This window comes from Mus musculus, chromosome 18 (genome assembly GCF_000001635.26).
Source record: "Mus musculus strain C57BL/6J chromosome 18, GRCm38.p6 C57BL/6J".
NCBI classification, from domain to species: Eukaryota; Metazoa; Chordata; class Mammalia; order Rodentia; family Muridae; genus Mus; species Mus musculus.
This window is the reverse complement of record NC_000084.6, coordinates 66,436,124-66,449,939: the sequence shown is the minus strand read 5'-3', so window position 1 is coordinate 66,449,939 and position 13,816 is coordinate 66,436,124.

Below are 13,816 nucleotides of genomic sequence, written 5' to 3'. Positions count from 1 at the left end.
ATTCTGAGTGTGTAGGCACAAATGCCACAGTGCCCGTGTGACGCTCAGAGAGCCACCCGAGGGAGTCCACCATTTCTTTCTACGTAGACCAGGGGATCAAACTCAGGCTGCCAGGCCTGGAAGCAAGTGTGCCTATCCACTGAGCCATCTCTCTGGCTCCCTATTTTGCTTTTAAAGAAAGGCAGATGGGCTGTGGCTCACCATCTGCCTGCCTCTGCCTCCCCAGGGCTGGGGATGGCAAGGATACACTACCATCTCAGATCTCACCTCTTCTTCAGTACCACGTTTAAATTCTTCAAGGTGCCACCTTCCTTTCAGATGACCTTTGGTGTCTTAAATGACATGAAAACCACTGTCTGTATTTTTAAGATTTGAAAGGTAGAGAGAGGATTCTGAGTTTGAGGCTAGTCTTGGCTACATAAGGAATTCAAAGCCAGAATGGGTTGATATTGAGCCACTATTACAAACAAGTAAACTAACTCAGTCTGGGGGCTGGCCGTCTTTTTCAAGATACCTGAGTAGCTGTCTTCTCAGCCAGTAGAACCCCTTGCCCTTCCCTGGGCATGACAGACTCCATCCACTTCCGGGGCATTCTGTCTCTCACTGGAAATATTGTCACAACTTCCCTCTTGCATTCCACTGGCTGACAGGTCTGCTGTTCACAGCTCTCTGCCTCACGTACAGAACGTTCCATATTGATTGATGGGCTGTCCAGAACAAGCTGGCCACACCCAAGGGCAGGGACTCCCTCTCCCGGAGAATGCCCTTCCTCCCGTTCATTCTTTAAGCTGCTTCTCTTGTTGACACTATTTTAATCGCCAAGTCAAAGGCTTTATAGTCTTGACTCCATTGAAAATAATAATCACCGGAAATAAGTAGCCAAGTCTCAAAGAATTATAACATATACACATAAAAGTCAGGTGTGTGGAGCCTGGGGGGTGTAGCTCAGTAGGCAGAGCGCTTGCTTCGCGTCCATGAGAGGATGAGTTCGAAGCCTCGCACCACCTCAGTATAACAAAGTGGTGATTGAGGCTTGTAGTCCAAGTGGAGACAGAAGGATCAAAAGTTCAAGGCCACTCTTGGCATACTCCGGCTGTAAGGAGCTCCTTTTCCTTTTTGGAGGGGTGGGGAAGGGTGGGGTGGGGGTGGGGCGTGGGGAGTGCAGGGGGCTTTTGAGATAGACCCTCACTATGAAGCCTTGACTATCCTGGAACTCACTCATTGTGAAGAAAGGCTGACCTTGAACTCACTAAGGTCTCTCCTGCCTCTGTCTCCCAAGTGCTGGGACTAAAACTGTGCAGCACCACGAACTTTTAAAAAACAAAAATGAAATCGTGGGTAGTGGCCTACACCTTTAATCCCAGAACTCGGGCAGCAGACGCAGGAGGATCTCTGTGAGTTTAGGGCTAGCCTGGCCTACAAAATTACTTCCAGGACTGTTATGGGGGGGGGGGAGAGAAAACCCCGTCTCAAACAACAAATAAAAGAATAAAATAAAAATATAAAAATAAAAAGGCTCAAGAAAGGAACTTTTCTGTCTAACATGTCTGTACCTAGTTTCGCTTTTCTTCGTGATGTGGATTTGTGTATGCGATCTGGTTCCTCACTGGAGAGCAGTAATAGCAACAATAACATTTTCTTGAGACAGGGTCTCCTGTGGCTCACAGCAGGCCTTGGATTAGCTGAGGAGGGCTCTGTAGATCAGGATCAGTAGATCCTGTGCCTCTACCCTTTGGGAGCTGAGATTCCAAGGATGCAACACCTGCTCTGGGGATGCAGGATTCGCCAGGCTAGGCAAGCACTCTACTACCTGAGCTATATCTCCAGCCTGGCAAAACCTTCTTTACGGGGCCGTTTTTCATGATGAAGAGGATTTACCCACGCAAACAAGCTCCCGGGTGCCCCTCCTGCTGGGGAGGCATCGTGACTTCACCCACCGAGGACAACGCCCATGCTGAAGTGACTTTAGCAAGTGAGTGAGGCCGATCCCCTCGGGAAGTCCCTGGAGTAAATACAAAGACGCCTCCTCCTCATCTCTTCTGACCACAGAGGCCCAGCTGCAGACCGACAGGGCAAGTTTTTGTTGAGCTCCTCAGAGAATGGAAAAAGGTGACAAGCAGAGAAAGGAAATGAAAAGAAGTAAGAGAGAGCTAAGAGAGAGCAGAAAAAAATTCAGGGGAAGTTGACAGGTGGATGGGGGCTGGGGGGAAAGGAAACCAAAAGAAAGCATTAGACCTCCAGCTAATAAACAGAGGAGCAGACTGGACTCGGTTAGCTGTATAGCACTAGGAGGTAATTATGTAGCTCAGGCTTGCCTTCATTAACACTAGGAGGTAACTATGTAGCCCAGGCTTGCCTTCATTTCCGGATCTTTTAGCCTCCACCTCCTTAGGTGCTGGAATGACAGCCACTGCCACCATGCTTGATATTATTATTATTATTATTATTATTATTATTATTATTATTATTATTAATTATGAGGGTGGTGGTGTGGGCAAACCGCACGTTCAGTGATTGGCTCCTTTCCTTTACCACGTTTATCCTCAGACTCGAACTTAGGTCATTAGACTCAGTGACCTGCAAGGCTCCTCTCTACCTGCTGAGTTATTCAGGGAGTCCCTAACTTTATTTTATTTGTTTGTTTGTTTGTTTGTTTTTGAGACAGGGTTTCTCTGTGTAGCCCTGACTGTCCTGGAACTTGTTCTGTAGACTAGGCTGGCCTCTTAACACATAGAGATCCTCCTGCCTCTGCCTCCTGAGTGCTGGAATTAAAGCCACCTGCCACCACTGCTCGGGTCCTAACTTTATTATTTTTTTAAAAGAATTGTTTATTTATTAAATATCTACTTATTTTTATATTTACGAGTACACTATAGCTGTCTTCAGACACACCCAGAAGAGGGTGTCAGATTATGTGGTTGCTGGGAATTGGACTCAGGACCTCTGGAAGAACAGTCAGTGCTCTTAACCACTGAGCCATCTCTCCAGCCCCTAACTTTATTTTTTATATAATTTTTGGTAGCTCTATGGAAAGAAGTAAGACTAAATACCCAAAATCATCTAACTGAGCAGAAAATAGGCATGGGACTGCAATGCTTTGCTAGGAAATGCTGGAGTTTGCCTGCCCTACCAAGACCCTGCTAAACCTGTGCTCCAGAGCTCTGCTGTCCAAGGAAGTCGTTCTGGGTCACAGGCTTCCGCAGGCTTCGGTTGAGCAGCCCAAGTGTAGGCATCAGCTGGGTACACATTGCCACTTCCAGAGAGTCTCTAAATTCCTTGGGGGGAAAGAACTAAACTTAGTTTTTAGAGTCAGAAAACCAGATTCACTCTCAACTCTCACCAAAACCCAAAATAATAGAGCTGATTTTCTGGATTCAGTTAGCACTACCTCTAAATCTGTCTCCTAAGTTTGGGACCTTAAGCAGTGAGAAGTCAGGCTTTGCCATGCACACCTGTAGTCCTGGCACTTGGGAGGTAGAAGCAGGAAGATCAGGGTTCAAAGCCATCCTCAGCTACATAGCAATTTGGAAGTCAGCATGGATTATACACGGTGCTGTCTCAAAAACAAAACAAAACAAAAAACAAAAACAAAATAAGAACAACAAAACAGATACACCAGTGAGAGAGTAGAGACAGAAACCAAACCAGAAGTGTGCTGTACAGAGATGTTTTAGGATTTCTAAGAGAATGCCTGTTAGGGTATGGTTTGAAAGCCACAATTACAAGACCAGGTACTTCCAAGAAAGAAAGAAAAAAAAAAATGAACCCACAGAAAATCCTTGACAGTATGTTTTTTAGAAAGAGTATGGAGTAAGTGATTGGGAAACAGCCAGTAAGAAAAGCTATGGGTTTGGTTGGGGTGTGTGTGTGTTTGTTTGTTTTGCTTTGGTTGGTTTTTTTCAAAACAGGGTTTCTCCATGTAGCCCGGGCTGTCCTAGAATTCACTCTGTAGACCAGGCCTCGTACTCACAGAGATCCACCTGTGTCTGTCTCCTCCCGAGAGCTGGGATTAAAGGCAAGCGCCACCACTGCCACCCCTGCTGCCACTGCCACCTAGCAGAGCAGCTAGCTGTTTTACTGAACACTCTGTTGTGACCTTTCAATCTTTCAGACACCTGTTCATATTAGCTGTCAGAAGCATATGCTTACAAAGTTCAAATAAATGCAGATGAAGAACTTTCTCCCCCAGGTATACCACAAGTAGAACTGTGTAGCCTTCTTTGCCAAGAGACCCAAACGAATGTTCATAGCAGCACTGCATATAGTGGTCCAAAACTTGAAATTGTCTAAATCCCAGATATAGACAGATAAGCAAATAACAACTTATTCACACATAGAAATATATTCTACAGCACTGCAGTAAATGGTCTACAAGCACCCACAGTAGCTTCAATAAACAGAGCAAGCAATGCAGACAGGAAGAAGCCCAGAACTATGTGCTCTTGTTTATAAAACGCTCAAATCTAGAAAACTAATATATGCTAGTGGGACTTTTTCTTAGAGGAACTCAGAACCATAGCTAGGTTTCCAGCAGTGCCCCTATTCATTTCTTGATCTGGCTGCTGTTTGTGTTGGTGTTTACACCTGGAAAACGCATCACATTCATTTCTGAGTGCTACAAGTCAATTCATATGTAAAATACATTACATAAGCTGGTCCCAGTGGGATTCAATTAAAATGATTGGAAAGTACAGGGATGGTCTTAATGAGATCCACCAAAAAAATAAAATAATAAAGAAATTTGATTAGCCTCTTCTAGTAATCTGAAAATGCTATTACTTTTCTTTGCTGTCTCAGGGCAATGTAAGAAAGCCTTGAGCTGGAGAGATGACTCAGCAGTGAAGAGAACTTGTTCTTGCAGAAGACCTGGGTTCGATTCCCAGCATCCATGTGTTGGCTAACAACCATACGTAACTCTCAGGTACTGGAGTGGTACAGAGTCACACATAAAATAAATAAGCCTAAAAATATATTTTAAAAACAAAAAGTGGGGGCTGGAGAGATGGCTCAGCAGTTAAGAGCACTGACTGGTCTTCCAGAGGTCATGAGTTTAACCCAGCAACCACATGGTAGCTCACAACCATCAGTACAGCTACAGTGTACTCATATACATAAAATAAATAAAATAGATTTAAATAAATAAATAAATAAATAAATAAATAAATAGTGAGCACTGGCTCTTCTTCTAGAGAACCAGGCTTCAATTCATACTGTCCACATGGCAGCTAACAACAGCCCCAAAGGGGATCCAACACAATCTTCTGGCCTCTTTAGGAACTACAAGTGCATGGTGCAACAACATACTTGAAGTCAAAACATTCACGCACATTAAGATTAGTTCACTAACTAATTAATTAAATTAAGGAAGCCAGGCATGTCCTTAACACCCTCAACCATAGTACCCAGGTAGAGGCAAGCAGATTCCTGCTGAGTTTGACACCAGCCTGTACTGCAAAGTGAATTCCAGGTCGGACAAGGCTATACAATGGTAGCTTGTCTCAAAAATTAAAAGAAAGAAAGAAACAAACAAACAAAGAAACAATCAAAGACATTCTCTGTTAAAAGACACAGCAACACTCACTGCTAAACTCGGAAGCAGGTGAACTGGTCTTTCAGTGATGCCACATAATTGAAAAATGAAACAAGCACAAGATGTATGATGGGAAATTCATCAAGTTGGTGAGATGAGGGCACCTCTCCCTTGGAGCCCTCCAACTTAGTCTCATTTTTCCTTAATAATTACACATTTACTCTGAGGAGTGGGGGAAAAGATCTTTTGATGAAGTCACAGAGATAGAAACAACTTTGCACTATTTACTAAATTTCTGTCTGGGGATGACAGGCAATTTTGTATTTCTTAGAACTGAAAAATGTAGCTAACATGTCAACATGATTAATTCTAGTCTCTAGCACCACTGGATGAAGGCACCACATTCACCAGTGTGCCTTAGGTCCCAGGGCTCTGGCTCACAGCTGGCAAAGCTGGCAGGATTTGAACTCAGTTCTCTCAAGTTCAATATCCAAGCACCTTGACCTTTTGTCAGATCCTAGATGACTTGTGGTACATCCTTTCTTTTCTTTCTTTCCAAGGCTTTCTTCCTTGAAACTTTTGAATGATTTTGTTGTTTTGTTTTCTTTTTTCCTTTCTTCCTCCCTCCCTTCCAACCCCTTCCTTCCCTCTCTCTCTTTCTCTTTCTCTTTCTCTCTCTTTCTCTCCCTCCCTCCCTCCTTTTCTCTCTCTCTCTTTCCCTCTCTCCCTCCCTCCTTCTCTCTCTCTTTCTCTCCCTCCTCCTCCTCCTTCTTCTCTCTCTCTCTCCCTCCCTCCCTCCTTTTCTCTCTCTCTCTTTCCCTCTCTCCCTCCCTCCTTTTTTCTCTCTCTCTTTCTCTCCCTCCTTCCTCCTCCTCCTCCTCCTCCTCCTTCTCCTCTTCCTCCTTTTCTCTCTCTTTCTCTCTTTCTCTCTTTCTCTCTTTCTCTCTCTCTCTCTCTCTCTCTCTCTCTCTCTCTCTCTCTCTCTCTCTTTCTATTTTGGCTCTGAAGTTCTGTAGATCAACTCCCTACCCCAACCCCCACCCCACCTCATACCTAGCCTTGCACGTGAAGCAAGTGCACTACTATTGTGCTGTGTCCCCAGTTTGAGGAGCAGGGTTTCTGTGAACACTCAATAGACCGAGAGCTGCAGCTGGCTGTGACTGCCTGGTACCTACTCTGCATCCCAGCTGGGGGCACCAGGTCCTGGGAGCCTCTTCTTCCCCTAGAAATGAAAGATCAGACCTGGCCCCCGGATGCTTTCTCTTTAAATTTAATGAATTTAAGAAGCCAACCAATATGTGAATGGCTTATGGCTCTTTCCAGAGACAGTGCTTTTTTAGAAGCCGTTGGTCATTAATCTCTATTCGAGGCAATCAGGCAGTAGGGTAGGTGGACCCATTAGAGAGATGATATGCTCAGAAGCTGACCCTGACTTCCCCTACTGGGAGTCACCTCTTCTGAATAGTTCCTGCTTTTCTCAACACCTTCCTCTCTTCTTCTTTCAACTCGACTTCAAAAGAACCAGGATTTTTTTTTTAACTGTTCTCCAACTGCTACAGTAAGAATGATCATGAGGCTTCTGGGACTTTCCAGATAACAGAGATGTAAACCAGACCCCAGGAAGGCAGAAGTCCCATTGGAAGCCAGATGGGTTTCTAAACACCTCAGGGTTAGCAGCCTCTATTCCCAAGTGCAGGGCTCTCTCTGGCAGTCAGGCACTAGGGGTGCATCCGAGGTAATAACCCCCACCAGTCTCCAGTTACTCATGTTGTTATCCTCTAGGACTGGAAGTGTCTGTCCTACCAGGAAAACGAGTGTCTGGGCAGCAGGGACAAAGGTTGGCTCAGAGAGCAAACAAAGAGAGGAAGCACTCAGTATAATAACAACATTGCTCACAGCAGGAAAAAAAAAATGTCGAATTTGCTCAGGGTTTCAGAATGGTTCTGTGCACAGGTTTTCATGTCAATGTTTTGATGTACCTGTTATAAAAATCTACACACACACACACACACACACACACACACACACACACCACACACCACACCCCCCCACACACACACACCACACCACACCTCACCACACACACACACACACACACACACACACACACACACACCACACCACACCACACCACACCTACCTCTAATCTGAATCCTCCAGAACTACTCTGGCTAAGGACTCAGTCACGGACCCATCTGATTCCAGTTCCTGATGAAAGTGAGGGTACAGTTGGTCTCTCTGCAGGGTCCCCACCCTTGTTTTGCTCAGTGGCTGTCATTTCTCTCCTGGCTGCTGGGCTGGGAGACAGCTCACGTTTAATGCCTGGGTAGTATCTAACGCTCAAGGGTGTTGCTGTCAGCTTGCTAGACACCCGCACTCACAATTGCCTGCCTCGAACAGTCAATGGAAAGACTTCAGTCATAGTTTTCTCAGCTGCAGCTTTCTCTTGACTCTGCCTAAAAACTCACCCTCCCTCCCTGAATGCTTTACTACAGGAGTCTGCCTAAGTGAACAGATGGGGGTGGGGGGTGGGGGTGGGTAAAGTTGAATTCCATCTTGGGAATAGGATGGCATCTTCCCACCCCAAATCCCAGCCAGGCATCCTAGATAGTCTGCAGGACAACGGTGCTTATTACACTCATTGACAGCAATCCAAGAGCAAAGAGGAAATTTCAAATGTGAAACTTGTTGATATATAGGCCAGGCATGGTGGTACAATGCCTTTAATCCTAGCACACTGGGGAGGCAGTGAGTAGATCTCTGTCAGTTCAAGACCAGCCTGATCTATACAGGGGGTTCCAGGACAGCCAAGTGAGACCCTGTCTCAAAAAAGAGTGGACAAACAGAAGATTTGTTAGTAGCATGTGACTTGGAGACAAGAACCTTTTTGCAGTGTTGCTCGTGAAAGGAAACCCAAGGCACAGCCTGCATAGAAGACAGCTGCTTTCCTGGATAGACTTTGTCTTCTACTTTTCTTTGCCTCCAGAGCAGAGCTAAAATTTGGTTCTAGGTGATCTATCTCATGGCTACCTGTATTAGTCAGGGTGCTCTAGAGCAGTGGTGCTCAGCCCTCGAAATGCTGCAACCTCGTGTTGTGGTAACCTCCAACCACATTTCCAAAGATTATTTTCATTGCTACTTCCTAACTGTAATTTTGCTACTGTTATTTATCATAATGTAAAATATCTGTGGTTTCTGACGGTCTTAGGTAAACCAAAGGGGTCAAAATCCACCTGTCAAGAACTTTTTAGAGGAATAGAACTTTGGGAATGTTCAACTTACCATGGACCTGGCTGCCTCTGTGTGGGTGCTGGGGTTAAGGCAGGTGGATCTCTGAGTTGGAGGCCACCAACCTGGTCTACAGAGTGAGTTCCAGGACAGCCAGGGCTACCCAGAGAAACCCTGTCTCAAACGAAACAAAACAAAAAGAAAACAAAGAAGTAAAGGATGCTCGCGAGAAAGCCCTGTAAGTGAAGGAGCTGCTGCCCAAGCTTGATGATCCAAGTTCAGTCCCTAGGACCCACATTACAAATAAATAAATAAATACAAAGACTGAGGCAGCTACACACAGCCGATCTCCAGCAGGTCTGTAGTGACATGACAGGTGGAGAAGGAGACATCACCCAGAAGCTGGCAAACCAGCTGCCCTGGAGAACACAGCACAAGTGGAAGGTAGGGACTCCGGAAAGTTGTCCTCAGATCACCACATATGTGATGTAGCACTCTCAGCGCACTTACACAGGATGTGTATCGTGATACGTATTAACTAATCAATAAGTGTATTTTATTTAAAAGTAATCAATAAATTATATGAAATGATAAAATATTTTTTAACAACATGAAGCATGCACATACACAATGGGATACTATTCAGCCTTTAAAGTTAGCTATCACAGGAAAATTCATTCCTCATTTGATACAAGACAGATGAACATGGAGGACCTCATGTTCAGTGAAATTAAGCCATGCCCAGAGTGGCCGTTGCCATATGGTCTCATATACAGGAACTAAGACAGTAAATTGAAATAGAGTTAGTTAGCAGAAGCCAAGGAAGTTGTAGCAAGGGAGAGACAAGAAAAAGGAGATATGAATCAAGTCACAGAAATTTGTAATTAGATCACAGTAACAGGGCCGTTAGGCTTAACATTGCATAGCAAGGTGACTATAGTTAATGATAATATATCTTTCAAATAGGTAGACAAAAGGTACTAACTGTGCTCATTACAACGACTTGACAATATCCATGATATCATCTGACAGTAAACATTTAAACATCACAATTCGCCCTTAGTAGTGGTTCTCAATCTGTAGGTCATGACCCCTTTGGCAGGTCAGATATTCACATCACGATTCATAACAGCAAAGTTACAGTTATGAAATAGCAACAAAAGGATTTTATGGTTGGAAGTCACCACAACATGGAGAACTGTATTAAAAGGCTGCAGCTTTCCAAGGTTGAGAATCACAGCTTCAGAGGCATAAAACTCAACTAGTCGTAGTACAAACCCTAGCATTCATGGGTAGAAGTAGGAAGATCATGAGTTCTAGGTCTTCCCGAGCTACATTGTGAGTTGTAGGCTAGCCTGGGCTAAGAAACTCCTTCTTGAAGCCATATATACATGCAAATCAAAAGAAAGGAGTGTATCATTTCAAACTGCACAAATGTGAGACCTAACTTACCATGTAAATGGTAAACTAGATTAGAGTGCTTCTTGGATTCAAATCAGACACCCTCATAAAATATCTGCCCTTTATTTGTAACTTAGAACAGCTGCGTCATAAATTGTGGCTCCTCTAGCTTACTGGGATTTCATACATTGAAACTACTCTGTCCACAGGCACCTGTAGTTTCTACCTGGTGGGTCTCTTGACTTTACTTGTTTGTTTGTTTATTTAAATCTTAAATAAGTGTCTAAGTTGTCCATGTCACCTGAATTTATTTTTCATAAACTTCAGACTTTGAATGGTCGGAAGTTGTAAATGGTATCTGATTAGACTCTGGGACATTGTTAAAGCTATGTGCAGGGATTTGGACACAATGTCCAAGATTACTGTTTACTCCTATAAACAGACATATAGACACAGATAGACACATACAATGTATTAATATATGCAGGCACGAATGTTTGTGACAGGACTTTTCCTGGGGGAAATGCTACACACACGTCTGCTCACCACAGAAAGGGAATTCACAGTGGATCAAAGTACAGATCCCACCAAAGTCCAGCTGGTGAACCAATGAGTATTACTGGATTCTTACAGGAATATGAGTAAAAGGTTGCTTACAGGAGCAGCAATGACTCAAGGTCAGCTGCATCACCGAGGCCCTCCCCAGCATGGATGACAGCTCACTATAGCTGGGATCCTGGAGTATACCACACAGTGTGCAGGCAGCTCCACAGGTTGGAGAGTGCCCTTTCTAAGTAACTCTGATCTAAACCTCTTCCTGGCAGCTCTGCTGGTTTCTGCTTCTCCCGGGCAGTTTGGTCTCAGAGACAGAATTCTTTGTGGAATGGCTTTTCTGAGTCTTCCTCATAGCTTGCTTGGCTGAAGAATCGTCTTCACTGTTTAACTCCACTCCAGAAAGAGGGACTCCAGGATTTTATTGCTTACTCTGGCAGAAAGGGGTCTACTGAATCTGGTCAGTTTCAGGGACTTCCTGAAGCTTGTTTGGGTTGTTTACCTTCCTGTTTAAAGAGCTAACCTGATGGATAGATAGTTTCAATTTATTAAGAAACTGTTACACAACAACATAATAGGAGACAGATGAAAACAGTTATATTGGAGAATGAGTCTTTGTGTTTGTTTGTTGAAACAGGGTGTTACTAAGTAGCCCTGACTGTTCTGGAACCTGCTATGTAGACCTGGCTGGCATATAACTCGGGTCTACTTGCCTCTGCTTCAGGAGTGCTGCCATTAAAGTCATGCATCACCAGGTCTTATAAGAATAAGCCTCAATTCCAGAGTTAACTAATACGTCTAATAAAAACAGGAAACAATCTAAGCTACTGTGATTTCTCCAAAGCTTATAAATAATCTTGAAGAAATTATTATTATTATTATTATTATTATTATTATTATTATTATGGTTTTTCGAGACAGAGTTTCTCTGTGTAGTTCTGGCTATCTTGGAACTCACTCTATAGACCAGGTTGGCCTCAAACTCAGAAATCCTCCTGCCTATGTCTCCCAAGTGTTGGTTGGGATTAAAGGCATGAGCCACCACGCCCAGCTTAGGGTTTTTTGTTTTTTTTTTTGTTTTTTTTTTGTTTTTTTTTTTTTTGGAGGGGTAGAAATTATTATCATTTTAACTAAAGTCATGAGAGATTATAAGCAGAAGCATGGCATCTGGGAGGCCTACGAATGCTTATGTCATCGCCCAGCTTCTTAATTGGGCAAGATCTAGCAAAAAGAGGAAGTGCTCTATTCTTAGTGCCTCAGCTATCCCTTCACCTTAAAGAGGAAGAAGGAAACCACCTTCCCCCCTGAAAGTGTAACCTGACCTTAGGACAAGTCAATAGAATTAAAAATGATGTCCCTATGACTTCTCTGCTTAGACCCCCTTGGCCCATTTTTCCGTGTTCACTATGATGAACATGGAACATGTTAAGGATTTCTGGTGCAGATGAAGGCCAATGTGCAGTCTGCAGGGGTCTCTGCCATCGATAGCCTCACCATTCTGAATGCTCCCAATCCGTTCTGCAAGGACCTTTGATTCTGGCGCACAAACTTCTAAGGAACAGAGGCCAACACCTGTTTTCAAGAGTCTGAGAGCTGCTCCTGTGCCCTGTCAGTTCCCCTACTTTGAGAGGGTTCTTGGCACCTGTGGTTGGTAATTCTGACGACACTTTCCAGTGGGAGAGGAACCTCAAGGATGTGCTATTTTTAGGTAGTACTTCATGTTTTTTTTTTGTATTTAAGTCACAAGGTTTTGTTCTTTGTTGTCTCCTGTTTTTACTCTTTATATGTGGAATCCAGGATAACTGAAGATCATGCAACAAAGTGAATTTGCAATTTCAAGGAATCAGATCCTTTCATATCTCATTTAATTGCCACTGTCACCCTGTAACCCTGTACATTTTATTGTGTTTTACCAGGTAAGGAAACAGCCACTGACCACGTAACTCTTTAAAAAAAAAAAAATTCTTCCCATTATTTAGCTCTGGCTCACTTGGAACTGCCTGTGACGACCAGATGTGCAATGGTCCACTTGTCTCTGCTTTCCAAGTGTAGAGTGCTAGGATTAAAGGTACGCCCCACTCATGTATTGCCTCTGGCTATGTAACTCCTAAAAGTGAAGTTGGGCCTGGTGGTGGTGGCAAATGGGCACATGCCTTTAATGCCAGAACTCAGAGGAGAGAGAGAGAGAGAGAGAGAGAGAGAGAGAGAGAGAGAGAGGAGAGAGGCGGGGAGCAGATCTCTGTGGGTTCTGAGACAGCTAGGGACACACAGAGAAATCCTGTCTTGAAAAATCAGAAGGGGAAAAAAAGTGAGGTAAAATTGAGATGATTCTATTGATGGATGAGCCTAAAGGAAATGTCCTCTTCCTGACTCCTCTTCCTGGTGGAACTGGACAAGTACTGAGCAGGGTGTCCAGAGGCCAGGTTTGTGAGGTCACTGCGGAGACATTAGGCACATACTTTGAATATTAAGATGAGGAAGTTGTGGGCATGTACTGCTCTTTCTGGAGCTGCAGCTAAACATTGTCCACTCTCCACCGCTGATTCTCTAGGAGAGGCGATGGCGTGTGGTAACTCTGTTGGAGCAAATCGTTAGACATGCTGGGTTTGCCTTCCTTTGGTGGGAGAGGGATAACGAGTTCTCGTGCGTTCTGGGCTGGCCTCCAACTCACTATGTGGCTGTAGATGAACTTCTGATTTCCTTCTTGCCATGTCTGGAGTGCTAGGATTACAGGCATGAGCCATACATGCAGTTTTCATTGAGTATATCACATCTTCAATCATCACCTTGGATATCTTAAATATGCTTTTATAATTTTAAAAATGTTTCGGGCTGGGGCTGGAGAGATGGCTCAGCGGTTAAGAGCACTGACTGCTCTTCCAAAGGTCTTGAGTTCGAATCCCAGCAACTACATGGTGGCTTACAACCATCTGTAATGAGATCTGATGCCCTCTTCTGGTGTGTCTGAAGACAGCTGCAGTGTACTTACATAAAATAATAAATAAGTCTTAAAAAAAATGTTTCAGGCTACATTTATTTATTCATTCATTCATTCATTCATTCATTCATTTATCTGTGTGTGTGTATAATTATATACTGTGTATA